This window comes from Phoenix dactylifera, unplaced genomic scaffold, assembly GCF_009389715.1.
Source record: "Phoenix dactylifera cultivar Barhee BC4 unplaced genomic scaffold, palm_55x_up_171113_PBpolish2nd_filt_p 001256F, whole genome shotgun sequence".
NCBI lineage: Eukaryota > Viridiplantae > Streptophyta > Magnoliopsida > Arecales > Arecaceae > Phoenix > Phoenix dactylifera.
The window spans coordinates 86,438-101,309 of NW_024068590.1; positions in this window are offsets into that span (position 1 = coordinate 86,438).

The window sequence follows — 14,872 nt, forward strand, 5'->3', positions numbered from 1 at the left end:
ATTGAAATTACTTTATTAGTTGACTAAAACATAACTTGCAAGTATTAATCATTTTGTGATATAAGTGATATTTTGGTATGAAAAAAATATATCAAATCACTCATTTATGTTATACTTTACCTATTGTTGATAAGTGCTAAATGATTAATCAATTTATTAAGAATAACTCTATGAATTCTCTATATGCTCGATTGAGAGTTTTATCCATGGCATTATTTTTATTGATCATAGACATAATAATGTGTACTTGGTATGCTTTTGAATATATGCACTATGAATACCAAGATTAAAACCATCTTGGCCTATAAAATCAACTCATGCTAGTATGTACTTAATCTCAAAAGATCTTGCCATTGGCTTACTTAGATTATCTTCTAAAGGTCAAAGCTTGCTATGCATGTTAACTAAGGAAACAAACAAAATCAATTTCTAAATCTAATGAATGTTGTTTCCAATACTAAGTTTTCAAAAGCTTACATGGCTTTTTCTTGGCACTAAATTGAAATATTTTCTGCATTGGCACAAACTCACAAAAAGGGTTCAAATGAAAAGGTTTGCAAAAGTATCATGGATAGTCTTGAAAACCAATTTTTTATCAAGTTGTGCATAGAAAATAATATTGAATACAATTGTTTCAGCACCAAGGAACCATAAGTAAAATAGAATTAATAGAATTCTTGAAGAAATGAAAAGACAATTGTGTATGATAGTCATTTTAAAAAGCTATCATCACTGCTTGTCACACATATGATTTCTATTAAATCTATTTTTTTGATGAAAACTCTTTTTGATCTTCTGAAAAATAGAAAATGAACTATTGCATATCTTTTCATATTTATCAGTAGTATATGTTATTACTTGATATGGTTTCTTGAAAGTAATGCCAAATCTGATAGAGATATGTCTATCCTTGGATATCATTCATCAAGCAATGCATATAGAATATTCAATGAAAAGATTTTAGTTGCGAGAAATATCAATTCATTTATTCTTTATTGAGACTAAATGATTGTTATCAAAATACTAAAATCAAATTATATGGTAATCTTTACATATACACTTAATGAAGAAAAATTGATGACTACTAAAAGATTAAATCAAGAAAAAGATGAAATAGATCTTGATAAGATTCTTGCATGATTTAGAAGTAAAAATCACCATTATCATTTGTTTGCTTATGAACGTTATATTTTATCAAATGAGTGTGTAGAATGGACTCCTATGTGCTTACTTTATAACCACCATATTGAAACACTCATTACAAATATGATAAAGCAATATATGATTTGAAACAAGCATCAAAAGCATGATATAAAAGCTTAAGCAACCCTTTTGAATAGGAAAGTAATAATGATAATCTATGTATCAAAAGGAAGAATTGTGACATCATTTTTGGTTCTGCTAATGAAGATTTATATGTAGATTTTTTACTAAGCTCATACAAGGCGAGTTTGAAAATATGTATGATGAATGAATTAACATCTTCTCTCAAACTCCAAATTAAGACAAACAGGAAAGGGAGTCTCATTGACCAACATTAGACCACAAGAAAACTCTTATAGGAAAATTGGCATGAAGAAGGTATATCTATGACCCCATCTGTGTAGAATTTGAAAAGAATGAGCAAAGTAGATCTATTGTTTAAAGCTGTATTGAAGCATGATAGAATAATTATTTTATCATACAGCTAGTAGACCAGATTGTATGCTCATTATAAGACCTTGTGCAAGGACTTCAATCTAACTTTAATGAATCATATTTTATTGATAACAAATAAATCATATTCTGAATTTTGATAGAAACAAACAGTTTAAGATAAGTTGATTAACACTAGGCTAACTTATCTTATTAATAATTATCTTAAGCAAATAGAATCCCAAACTAAATTGATCTTGAAAATAAGAAATTGATTTGACCTCGATAAATCTTTCTATTGCCTCACATGCTTTGTCCTTGAACTATCTTGGTTAATGAATTTATCTCTTTAGTTCAAGTGATATGTGCTTGCTTATATTTAGGCATCTCTTGAGTAAAGTGACTCAACATGCAACTATTGTCATATCTCATATTGAGTCATCTAATTAAAAAATATATATATGTTGGATGAATGCTTTGTATCTTAAAGAAACTAATGACCCTTCTTCAAGAAAGAAAAATGAGAAATTTCAACTTGAAGGGATATCTTCATGTAAGATACACTAAATATTCACATGCAAACAAGAGAGAGGATCTTCTTCAGCCAAAAGTTCACACATAAGAAATCTAGTTTGGCTTGAAGAACATTAATGAATAGGTAATTTTAGATTACCTTTCCCACAAATTAATTGAGCAAAGTCAATAACTTAAATCCTATTATGGCATGATTAAATTCTTTAATTATTAATTTTTGATATCATGTCTATATGTGTATTGACTGACTTATACTTTTAGAAATTGTTCATGGTTTGCCCAAACTAAAATTATCTTTGCCTATGTCATAACCATGAAATACACAAGTATATGCTTAAAATTTTGATGTACAATAACTTGTGAGAAGTTATGAATCCTTGAGCACAATGAAAATGTTGTTTGCATAATATACATCTATATGATACATAAGATTATCTCTTTATTCTACTCTTTCATGTAAATTACTTGAGAATAACAAAAGAGAGAGAGATAAAGAAAGAAAATGGACATTATTCAAGAGATAAAAAATCTGAGCAAAGGCAAGTACTTCAATCTTAAGGAAAAGCAAAACAAGCATAATATATTCGGCACACTTGGAAGGGATAAAATCTATAATTAATTACACTCAAACAGGGAGAGTTTGGAAGTGAACATTTTAACCTTTCTATATTGCTCATCATAGGGATGGTGCCAATGGGGGGGCTAGTGGTAGTACCCGGGCACTATTTGACCCAACTATTCGGTGTAGGACATATTAGGGACGGCACAAGAGGGAGGCTGAGTGGTAGTACCTCGTGCCCCTTCCCAACTCCACCGGATAGGAGTAAATAGAGTATAGAGCATAAGAAAGTAAAAATGAAAGACAAAGTAAATGAAAGTATACAAGAAAGAATCAATTCAAATTTTTAGTCACATGGAAACACACTTTAAGGATGAAATCAGTGCAAAATTATATTTAAATAGGGAGAGTTTATTTGAAAAGAATTGATTTTGATACTTGACATGCTTGTTCTTAATATTTTAATGTATGACTTAACACACACTATATTTTGCATGTGGCATGATATTTTAAATTATGGGTTCTCAATATCTTTTGTAGTACCCATACTTGGACAACTTGATTGAATGTTTGAAATACTACATAATATTTTTTGCTTAGTTTTATTGAAAAGAAATTTCAGAATTTGTTGTTAGCAATCATCTCTAAAATCTGGAAAGTTGAATAAAGAAGAAGAGAAGGATATCTCTATTTAGGGAAAATAAATTTTATTCTATCCTTCAAACTTGCCTAAATTTGGTATATAATGTTCAAATTCGTACCAAAACTCAACATTTAATACAAAGATTCTGAATATGCTCTTATATGTTTGAAATATGTATTTTCAATCGTAATCATTTAAGATGAGCTATAATGTGGAAGATACATATCTCAAAGTATGGAGTTTGAGAGCCTCTATTGAAAATCCTATGTAATTCAGAATCTGATTTTGTATAAAAGCTTAAACTTAAATGTGTTTTTTAAATAAAGTCTTACTTTAAGAAAAACAGAATTAATTTTGATGCCTTTTGGTGATTGCTCCGATACGCATCCGAACATATCATTTCTTATCTTCAAAGTATACTAATATCGGTTCAAATGATGTGTCTTTCGATGATCTTGATTGCAAACAAAAATTTCTAAATATATGATTTTATTTTGATATTAAAAAGATTTATTGTGCTTCATGAAAAACTCATGATTAAAGAAATTGAGTTCTAAAAATATATATATTTCAATAATCATCTATATGTTTTCTCTCCTACATTATTAAACACTTCTATCAATAGAGTGAAGATCTTAAAGCTAGAAATATTCAGCTCACTCAAATGATTCTAAAAGAAAGAAAATGTAAATGCGGTTGAAAGAAAACTAAGCTTCAAATGAATCATTTTCTGATTAATATTTCTATACATTTTCTCTAAGATTATGAGAAAGCATAACTTGTTCGTAAAGGATTAGAAAGAGTAATTACTACAAATTTTGGAATAATACTAGATTACTCTACATTCTTGATATTACAGAATTCAGTGTTATTCACGTTTATCACTAAAATCTGAAATTCAACAATTAAAATGATTAAAGAAGAATGCATCTTTTGAGGGGGAGCTTTAGATATTCAGTATCCTATCCCAAAGACACTTTATTTTGATGCATACTTTGAATTTTATGGATTGATTTTGATGAACCTCCTTATATTGCAAGACATGCTTTAATTACCTTGAGATGAGTTCTATAAAGGTTGTCTTATCTCAAACCTTGAGTCTTATGAAAATAAGCTGAAACTTATAGAAAATACATTTTTGAGATTGACAATTTTGTTGAACATTATCTTAGGATTCTAAACTCTTAAATGGAATGATCAATTGAGGGGGAGAAAGAAAATTTCAGAAGGAGAGGTCTTATTGGACTTAATTGCATAAATCTATAGCTAAAGGAGAGAGAAAGAATACTAAATGAAAAGTAATCCTAATTACTCTCCAATATGTATCATCTGAAACTTAAATCTGAAAATCTTTATGATACACCTTGAGGCGTGTTATTTGGTTAGTATATCTTATGCATCACTCATGAACCAAATTACAAATCTTGAGAGCCTCTAATTTAATGAAACAGGGGGAGAACAATGTATTAAATTTTCTTGAGATCTCTTAGAAAATCTATTTTTGAACTTCACTAATGAGTCCTAATTGGCTTGCTCTTTAGAACTTCAATTTTGTGCCAATTCATTATTTTATGTATCAAATTATGCTTATTCTCTAAAGAAATAAAAGAAAGTCTTTAAAAGAGTTCTAAGATGTATCAAAATTGCATGAATTCATATTTTGGTATTTGTGCCCCAATGCTCTTATTATCATAAAAGAACTTTGAAGTCATTAAGAATTAATGATCCAACAGGATGATATGTCTTTCAAATATATAAGTTTTGATCTTTTACTCTGAAAATCAATTGAATTGCTCTCCTATTGATAAAATACTTAATAGATTAGGCAAAAGGTCTTAAATGAACAAGCTTTCCCACTTATTATTGAAGAGAGGTCAGATTTCCATTCGTGCTTTCCTTGAATATCATTTGTGGTACTTCTTGAATTAACCTAAGGAAGATTCCACCTACACTTGATTAGAAAACTCTCTGTGGTATCAAATTAGAAAATTTCTTGAAATCACATTCGATGTGTTCTGCTCTGGAATTATCTTAATTGGCTCTGATCTATGCTCATTAATCTTTTTCTAACATTATTGCCTTGAGTTATATGATTCATATTCTTGCATAACTTGACATGCAAATCAGAGTACAATAAGAAAAGAAATATCTGAGTATTCTTATCTTTGTGCTTAATGTTCCACTATCTTTTTGATGTTGTCAAAAAGGGGGAGAAATATCTAAGTATATTGCTCATAATGCTTTGTATTTTATATTGAATACCAACTCAATTTTATATTGAATACTCAGCTTAAACTGAAATAGGTTGATTGTGTTAAGCTGATTAAATCTAAAGCATTATCATGAAGTATGTTTTAAATATTTATGTTTTCTACTTCATGCAACTTAGCTATGCATTAGTCCTAGAACACAATATATTTTATATTGCACATACTCCAAGTTTTGTCATCATCAAAAAGGGGGAGATTGTTGACTCTCTAATGGATTTTGATGAATACAAAACACTAGAGCATAATTCTCTTTATCTTAACAAGTTATTTGAGGATTTTAGTTGGTTAATTAAGAATATTGTTAAGAAATGTCTAGGCAAGTTTCCATGATTTTTTAAGAACTTATTGAAGAATTTTTGAGATGAAAGAAAAAGTTCCAGGGACAACCGAGACGTCTCTGGGTTGTCTCCGAGACGTCTCTGGCACAAACAGGAAGAACTGGCACGTCTGGAGACGTCCCCGTTAAAGCGCGGAGACGTCCCCGGAGCGCGGAGACGTCCCCTGAAAAAAGCGGAGTCGACTCTCTCAGAGAATTCCAGAAGGACTTGTTTTTCGGAGATATAATGGCGGAGACGTCCCCATAAAGCGCGGAGACGTCCCCGGAGCGCGGAGTCATCCCCGAAGAAGCGGAGTCGTCCCCATGCAAAAAGCGCAAACAAGCGGAGACGTCCCCGGAGCGCCTGGGACGCGACTAACAACTTTTTCAGGTTTGATTTGAATTTCAAACGTCTCTTTTTTGTGTCTAACGGCTATATTTGCTTTTTGGGCTATAAAAGGGACCTCTTAAGTGCTTCTCAACAACTTCTCACCAACCCAACACAAGATCATTCAAGAGAGAAGAAAGAAAAAGAGGTTCAAGGGAGTTAGAGCTTTCAAGAGGAGAAATCAAGTGCATTCAAGCTTTCCCATCTGATTTCGAGCTCATCTACTCACTCCCACTTGGCAATCAAAGCTCGCATTCAAGCCAACGTGATCCACATCAGAAGAACCACCATCATCCACGCTTCCAACGGCAAAAAGAGTTCTTCCGATTTTATTGTTTCTCATTGTTATATTTGCTTCTTAAGAGCTTTCAAATCTTTTGTAAAACGTTTGAATATTGAGCTTGTTTCAGTCAAGGGACTTGGAACAAGGGATAGGCGTCCCAAGCCTAAGTTAAAATTGGGGGATTGTAGGGTTCGTTGTTAGCCCGGGGTAAAACAACGAGTTGGGTAGTTCACTCGAAAAACTACCGGATTGTAGGGTTCGTTGTTAGCCCGGGGTAAAACAACGAGTTGGGTAGTTCACTCGAAAAATTACCGGATTGTAGGGTTTGTTGTTAGCCCGGTGTAAAACAACGAGTTGGGTAGTGCACTCGCAAAATTACCGGACTGTAATCTGGAGGATTATAGTGAAATTCCCAAGAGGTCTTGGGGAGTGGATGTAGGTGCTGGGGTGCACCGAACCACTATATGTTTGTTGTGTTTGTGATGCTTTTTGTCATTGTCTAACTTGCTCACCTACTTACTTAGATAAATTGCTTGCTTAACTCTTATCCGTGCATCCTTTAGTTGCAAGCATATTTAATTTACTTAATCAAGTCTCATTCAATAAATCAAACTGTTGCTAAGTTTAAATTCCACTGTGCATCTATACAACTTAGCATAATTAATTGAAAAGTTTTAGAAGTAGTACAAAAGTTTTAAAAGACCCAATTCACCCCCCCCTCTTGGGTTGTATCTACTGGGCAACAGAACCCATTAATACAGAGCCAAAAAATGATGTCCCTCAACCACCTCGCAGATCTAGTAGGGTCTCCCATCCTTCCGATAGATACTTAGGTATGCTAGAAGAGGATACTAAGGAAATGTTCCTCATGGGAGATAGGGATCACATACAGGATCTCAAAACCTACGACGAGGCGATATCTGATATCGATTCCGAGAAATGGTTGGAAGCTATGAAGTCAGAGTTAGACTCCATGCATTCCAACCAAGTCTGGACCTTAGTGGATCCACCAGAAGGTATTGTACCTATTGGATGCAAATGGATCTACAAAAGAAAGATAGGTTCGGATGGAAAGGTAGAGACCTATAAAGCAAGGCTAGTGGTGAAAGGGTATAGTCAGCGCAAAGGCATTGACTATCAGGAGATCTTTTCACCTGTAGCCATGTTGAAATCCATCCGAACATTGCTTGCCATTGCAGCATTTCATGATTATGAAATCTAGCAAATGGATGTGAAAACTGCTTTCCTGAATGGATATCTTGATGAAGATATCTATATGGAACAGCCTTTGGGTTTCACTTCCAGTGATGGAGATCACAAGGTCTGCAAGCTGCAAAGGTCCATTTATGGACTAAAGCAAGCATCTCGGAGTTGGAACACTCGTTTCGATGACGCAATCAAAACATTTTGATTTCATCAAGAACGAAGAGGAACCATGTGTCTATAAGAAGATTAGTGGGAGTGCTGTCGTGTTTCTCGTACTGTATGTGGACGACATCCTCCTGATAGGGAATGATATTCCCATGCTAACCTCGGTCAAGGTCTGGTTGTCAAAAGAATTCTCCATGAAAGACCTTGGGGAAGCATCCTATATTTTGGGGATAAAGGTCTATAGAGATAGATCTAAAAGGATGCTTGGCCTATCACAGAAGATGTACATAGAGAAAGTGCTGAAAAGGTTCAGCATGGAAAACTCTAAAAGGGGTCTCTTACCCCTAAGGCATGGAATTCATCTCTCCAAGAAGATGTCCCCCAACACATCTGAAGAGATTCAACGCATGAGCAAGATCCCTTATGCATCAGCAATAGGGAGCCTCATGTATGCCATGCTATGTACACGACCTGATATAGCCTTAGCTGTGAGTGTCACAAGTAGATATCAGTCGAATCCAGGTGAAGAACACTGGACAACTGTAAAGAATATTCTTAAATACTTGAGAAAAACTAAAGATTTATTCTTTATCTTTGGAGGTCATCAGAGTTAAAGGTAGAAGGGTACACAGATTCAGACTTCATGACTGATGTCGATGATAGAAAGTCAACATCTGGATATGTGTTCTTGTGCAATGGTGGTACGGTGAATTGGAAAAGTTCTAAACAACCGATCATTGCTGATTCTACTATGGAAGCTGAATACATCGCCGCCTCTGAAGCTGCTAAAGAAGGCTTCTGGCTCGAGTCCACAGTGTGGCGACACTGAAGTAATAGTGCAGGTGCTTGTTAAGAACAAGGGTACTGAGCGTGACCCAAAACAAGAAGTCACTTGGATGTCTATCCACTCGTCAGTGACTTGCTTGATGTTGCAGTAGTGTGACTGGTCCTTTGACCTGCGATGCTTCGGCTACTCACAGTGAGGTTATTGTAGTTTGACTGCACATATACATGGTCTCTAGCCATATGGGTCCATGCAGTGTAGATTGGCTGCAGTAGGTTCACTGTAGGAGTAGGATATGCACCTATAAGAAATCTGTCGATTTTGATAGATAAGGAGAGATCCTATGTGATTTATAAAACTGAGTTCGTAAGACCTCGGCCGGGGCAGATTCTATAGTGGAGAAAGAGTTTTCCACTCTCGAGCTTAAGTCGAATAAATCTTGACATATGACAGACGATGGGATTTGACGAGTTGTCCATGACCTCCGTCCTGTAGAGATCCACGATAGTAGGACTGTATCACACGATAACTGTACCTAGAGATTCATTATTCCATTCTGCTGGGTAGCCACTACATGCTGCTAGGTGTCACTGGTGGATGGTGAGACTCACAGGGAATATCTCGATGATCGATAAATCCTAATGAGTTGAGTTGGAATCGTTCCAACCCATTGAAAGGAGTTTTCAATGATATTGTGATAGGGATCGCAATATATTTCAATACCAGTCAGAATAGAACCTAGGGGTCACACACACTAGAAGTATTGACCGATCCGATGGTTGAAATGTGATTATGAATCACGAGTAATCAGTTTGATTGATGATCAGTTGAAGAAGGAACAATGGGAATTAATTAATTAGACTTAAACACGAATCCTACTTGGAGTAGAATTTCGAGAGTCCTAATTGGATTAGGACTGAGAATCTTACTTGGAGTAGGACTGGGAGTCCTACCTAGAATAGGATTCCTACAATCCTAATTAGATTAAGATTTTGAATTCAATTTGGATTCCTACTTAGAATAGGATTCCTAGAAGTCCTAATTGGATTAGAACTTCGGATTCAAATTAGAGTCCTAATTGGATTAGGACTAAAATTGAATAAATCCTAATTGGATTAGGATTTCTTAAGAACTAATTAATTATTACTCTAATGAATTAACAAGACTCCTAATTGGATTAGTATTGAAGAGTTCAATTGAGTCAAAATTGATTTAAGTTCTAATTGGATTAGGACTTACCTAGATTAGACCTAAAATTGGTTTACCCTTGGACTAAGCCTAATTAGATTAGGGCTTAGCCACATTAGGGCATGATAAGTGCTAAATAATGCATAAATTAATATCTTATTCATAGCACTTATCATTATTTTAATTCACATATTTTGTAAATTCAACTAAAAAATGTATTACCTTCACCAGTGCATTTTAATGAATTATCAAAGGTAATTCAAGTTTGATTTGATTATTTATTGATTAAGTTTAATGCATGCAGGTCAAGTCAAGCTCAATTAGGTAAAGCCTAAACGGACACTACATCATTTCACAATTTTATATTTTCAGAGTCGACTCCAATAACTCTTTTCCAAAACCCAGTGCTTCCCATTAATTCCTGACTCTTCATACGTTCACCTAAATTTCTCCTCACTCATTCCAACTCTTTTTCCACATGATCCTATTTTAATAAAATCCCTTCAATTATTTGTTTCGCATATCTCAAAGTATATCATCTAGTTGCACGGATCTCAAAGCTTCAACCAATCCGAGTCCCTTTCTAGAGCCTGTTCAAAGAACAAAGCCGTATCACTCTCCCGAACCAAATCCAACACTCGGCCAGCTATTCCTATCAGAATAGAGCTCCATCGTCCAAGCCAATCGATCCCTCCAAGTACAACACGGATTCGTAAACCATCCTCGTTTAACCCCATCTGAACAACTCCTTCATCCAACCGGGATCAACTCCAATTTTCTCCCGAGTTAATCACATCCTAAAAGGCATCATTCCAAGCTGATTAACATCTCCTCCCAGCATTTCGCACATTCCACATGGCCGTCCATTTCTCCCGTGCATCTCCGCGTTTGCTCTCTATCCTTATCCCACGGCTATCCAGGATTCAACGTTATCACGGATCAGAGCCATAACCCCTTTGAGATCACTTCATATCCAGCTCCCAGCCGAATCCATCAGCCTTCATCCCATCCGCGTTCAAAGCCTCTACTCATCTCACGATTCCATCCCAGCTTATCCCAACTGGATTCCCAACTCTCATCCTCATCTGGATTATCTCCCAGCCGAGATCCTCTCAATCCAACGCCCGAGCTGCCGAATCCCATGGATCACCTCCCTTGTTTTAGTTTCAAAACAGAGCCAATCTCCCATGGCATAGCTTCCGATCTATCTTCCCAGATTTCACGGAAATAGAACAGAGCAAGGGAGCTTGATCTCTAGCATTTACGGGATAAACTCGTATCCAGCCCATCATTTCCTTCTCCGAACTCTCAGCATCCTCATCCTCTTCCTATCGGCATCTTCAACTGTGAACAATCCCCTGCTCCTAGCTCATCTTATCTTCATCCTCTTGCGATTCACCATCCCCTGTTTCCATCCAGTAAGCATCCCGAATCATCTGCGATTTGGCTTCATCTTCCCGAGATTTCATGGCATCCAAACATCTTCAAACCAGAGTCTAGATCTTATCTACCGGCTAAACTTCATCCCAAACATCCGCCAGCCGTCCCGTCTTCCTCCCAGCCAAATCAAGCCAACCCGCAACGGATTCCTTCCACGTCACGTCCACAGACCAAGCTCCCCTGTTTCAGAACCGTTCCCAGCCGCTTATACAACTCATTCTTATCCCTTTTCTTCCGCGATTCAACCTTATCCTTTTCTCTGAATCTTCCGGCTTCATCCCCTGTTCCGTGTCCCAGCCGTTCCACGTGAAGAAGCGTCGGTTAATTCCACTGCATCGACAACGTTCCAAGCTCCTGAGTTGATCCTTATCCATGGATTCATCCCAGCATCTCTTGCATCTTGCTCCACGTCCTCGCCATCCCCTGCAACCGAAGATCAAGCAACACAACTTCCGGATCAACTACCAGCCGCATCTCCTCCACGTTGAAGAAATCTCAGCTCATCTTCCCAACGGCAGATCAGCTCAATCAACCTTATCCTCCCACCCAGGTGAAGGCTATAAAAGGGAATCAATGCGTGAAGATGAAGGCAAGCTTGGGGGGTCCGGTTCCAGGATCTCTTCTCGGGTGGAAGTCCCACAGGAAACAGAGGAGGGAGAGAATACTTTGGGTCTTTTTGGGTATGACTTTCCAAAAGAAAAAAATAATAAATTGCTAGGGAAGGAAGGAGAGACCCAGGGAAGGGAGGAAGAAAAGAAGAAATGGGAGGCCGCTGCTGTGCCACTGCTGCTGTCGCCCACGACTCCATGGAAGGCTGATCTCCTCTCTAGGGCTGAATGCAGCCCTAACACAGAGACATGGGTTTTATATTTATTTTATATTCTTGGGATTGTATGAACTTATTGTTTTTAATGGATATCTTCTTTTGAATCATATTTAATTTCTGTGATTTTAAGTATGATGTTTATACAACTGTTCTTCATGATCACTAAGTAAATATAAGATAGTCCATGCTTAGGGAAGATGCGATGTGCTGCCACCTTAGATTAGGGTAGACATTTCATGCCATCTGAAGATGGATTATGCCTAAATTACTTTTGTGAATTTCTATTCGAATGCTTATTAGGCTTGTAGCCAATTTGCATGTTAATCCAAGAACGAAATAAATTATAAATAACCCTTGTTCTGATGTTAGTGGTGAATTCCTTGCCCTAGGTTCTCCTAAATTGATATCCCTTTAATTGCATTTTCTTTTATTAAATTGCTTAGTTTAATAGTCTTCACAAATTCATCCTTTTAAATATTTTTATTTTTAAGAAAATAACTATACCCCAATTCCTGTGGATCAATTTTAAAGACCACGCAATAGCACGTATCTAGTAGGATAGTGATTACGGGTATCGATCCACAGGGATTGGCGTATAGTTATTTTCTTAAAAATAAAAATATTTAAAAGGATGAATTTGTGAAGACTATTAAACTAAGCAATTTAATAAAAGAAAATGCAATTAAAGGGATATCAATTTAGGAGAACCTAGGGCAAGGAATTCACCACTAACATCAGAACAAGGGTTATTTATAATTTACTTCGTTCTTGGATTAACATGCAAATTGGCTACAAGCCTAATAAGCATTCGAATAGAAATTCACAAAAGTAATTTAGGCATAATCCATCTTCAGTTGGCATGAAATGTCTACCCTAATCTAAGGTGGCAGCACATCGCATCTTTCCTAAGCATGGACTATCTTATATTTACTTAGTGATCATGAAGAACAGTTGTATAAACATCATACTTAAAATCACAGAAATTAAATATGATTCAAAATAAGATATCCATTAAAAACAATAAGTTCATACAACCCCAAAAATATAAAATAAAATATAAAATCCATGTTCCTGTGTTAGGGCTGCATCCAGCCCTAGAGAGGAGATCAGCCTTCCATGGAGTCGTGGGCGACAGCAGCAGTGGCACAGCAGCGGGCTCCCATTTCTTCTTTTCTTCCTCCCTTCCCTGGGTCTCTCCTTCCTTCTCTAGCAATTTATTATTTTTTTCTTTTGGGAAGTCATACCCAAAAAGACCCAAAGTATTCTCTCCCTCCTCTATTTCCTGTGGGACTTCCACCCGAGAAGAGATCCTGGAACCGGACACCCCAAGCTTGCCTTCATCTTCACGCATTGATTCCCTTTTATAGCCTTCACCTGGGTGGGAGGATAAGGTTGATTGAGCTGATCTGCCATTGGGAAGATGAGCTGAGATTTCTTCAACGTGGAGGAGATGCGGCTGGTAGTTGATCCGGAAGTTGTGTTGCTTGATCTTCGGTTGCAGGGGATGGCGAGGACGTGGAGCAAGATGCAAGAGATGCTGGAATGAATCCATGGATAAGGATCAACTCAGGAGCTTGGAACGTTGTGGATGCAGTGGAATTAACCGACGCTTCTTCACGTGGAACGGCTGGGACACGGAACAGGGGATGAAGCCGGAAGATTCAGAGAAAAGGACAAGGTTGAATCGCGGAAGAAAAGGGATAAGAATGAGTTGTATAAGCGGCTGGGAACGGTTCTGAAACAGGGGAGCTTGGTTTGTGGACGTGACGTGGAAGGAATCCGTTGCGGGTTGGCTTGATTTGGCTGGGAGGAAGACGGGACGGCTGGCGGATGTTTGGGATGAAGTTTAGCCGGAAGATAAGATCTAGACTCTGGTTTGAAGATGTTTGGATGCCATGAAATCTCGGGAAGATGAAGCCAAATCGCAGATGATTCGGGATGCTTACTGGCTGGAAACAGGGGATGGTGAATCGCAAGAGGATGAAGATAAGATGAGCTAGGAGCAGGGGATTGTTCACAGTTGAAGATGCCGATAGGAAGAGGATGAGGATGCTGAGAGTTCGGAGAAGGAAATGATGGGCTGGATACGAGTTTATCCCGTAAATGCTAGAGATCAAGCTCCCTTGCTCTGTTCTATTTCCGTGAAATCTGGGAAGATAGATCGGAAGCTATGCCATGGGAGATTGGCTCTGTTTTGAAACTAAAACAAGGGAGGTGATCCATGGGATTCGGCAGCTCGGGCGTTGGATTGAGAGGATCTCGGCTGGGAGATAATCCAGATGAGGATGAGAGTTGGGAATCCAGTTGGGATAAGCTGGGATGGAATCGTGAGATGAGTAGAGGCTTTGAACGCGGATGGGATGAAGGCTGATGGATTCGGCTGGGAGCTGGATATGAAGTGATCTCAAAGGGGTTATGGCTCTGATCCGTGATAACGTTGAATCCTGGATAGCCGTGGGATAAGGATAAAGAGCAAACGCGGAGATGCACGGGAGAAACGGACGGCCATGTGGAATGTGCGAAATGCTGGGAGGAGATGTTATGCCTTTTAGGATGTGATTAACTCGGGAGAAAATTGGAGTTGATCCCGGTTGGATGAAGGAGTTGTTCGGATGGGGTTAAACGAGGATGGTTT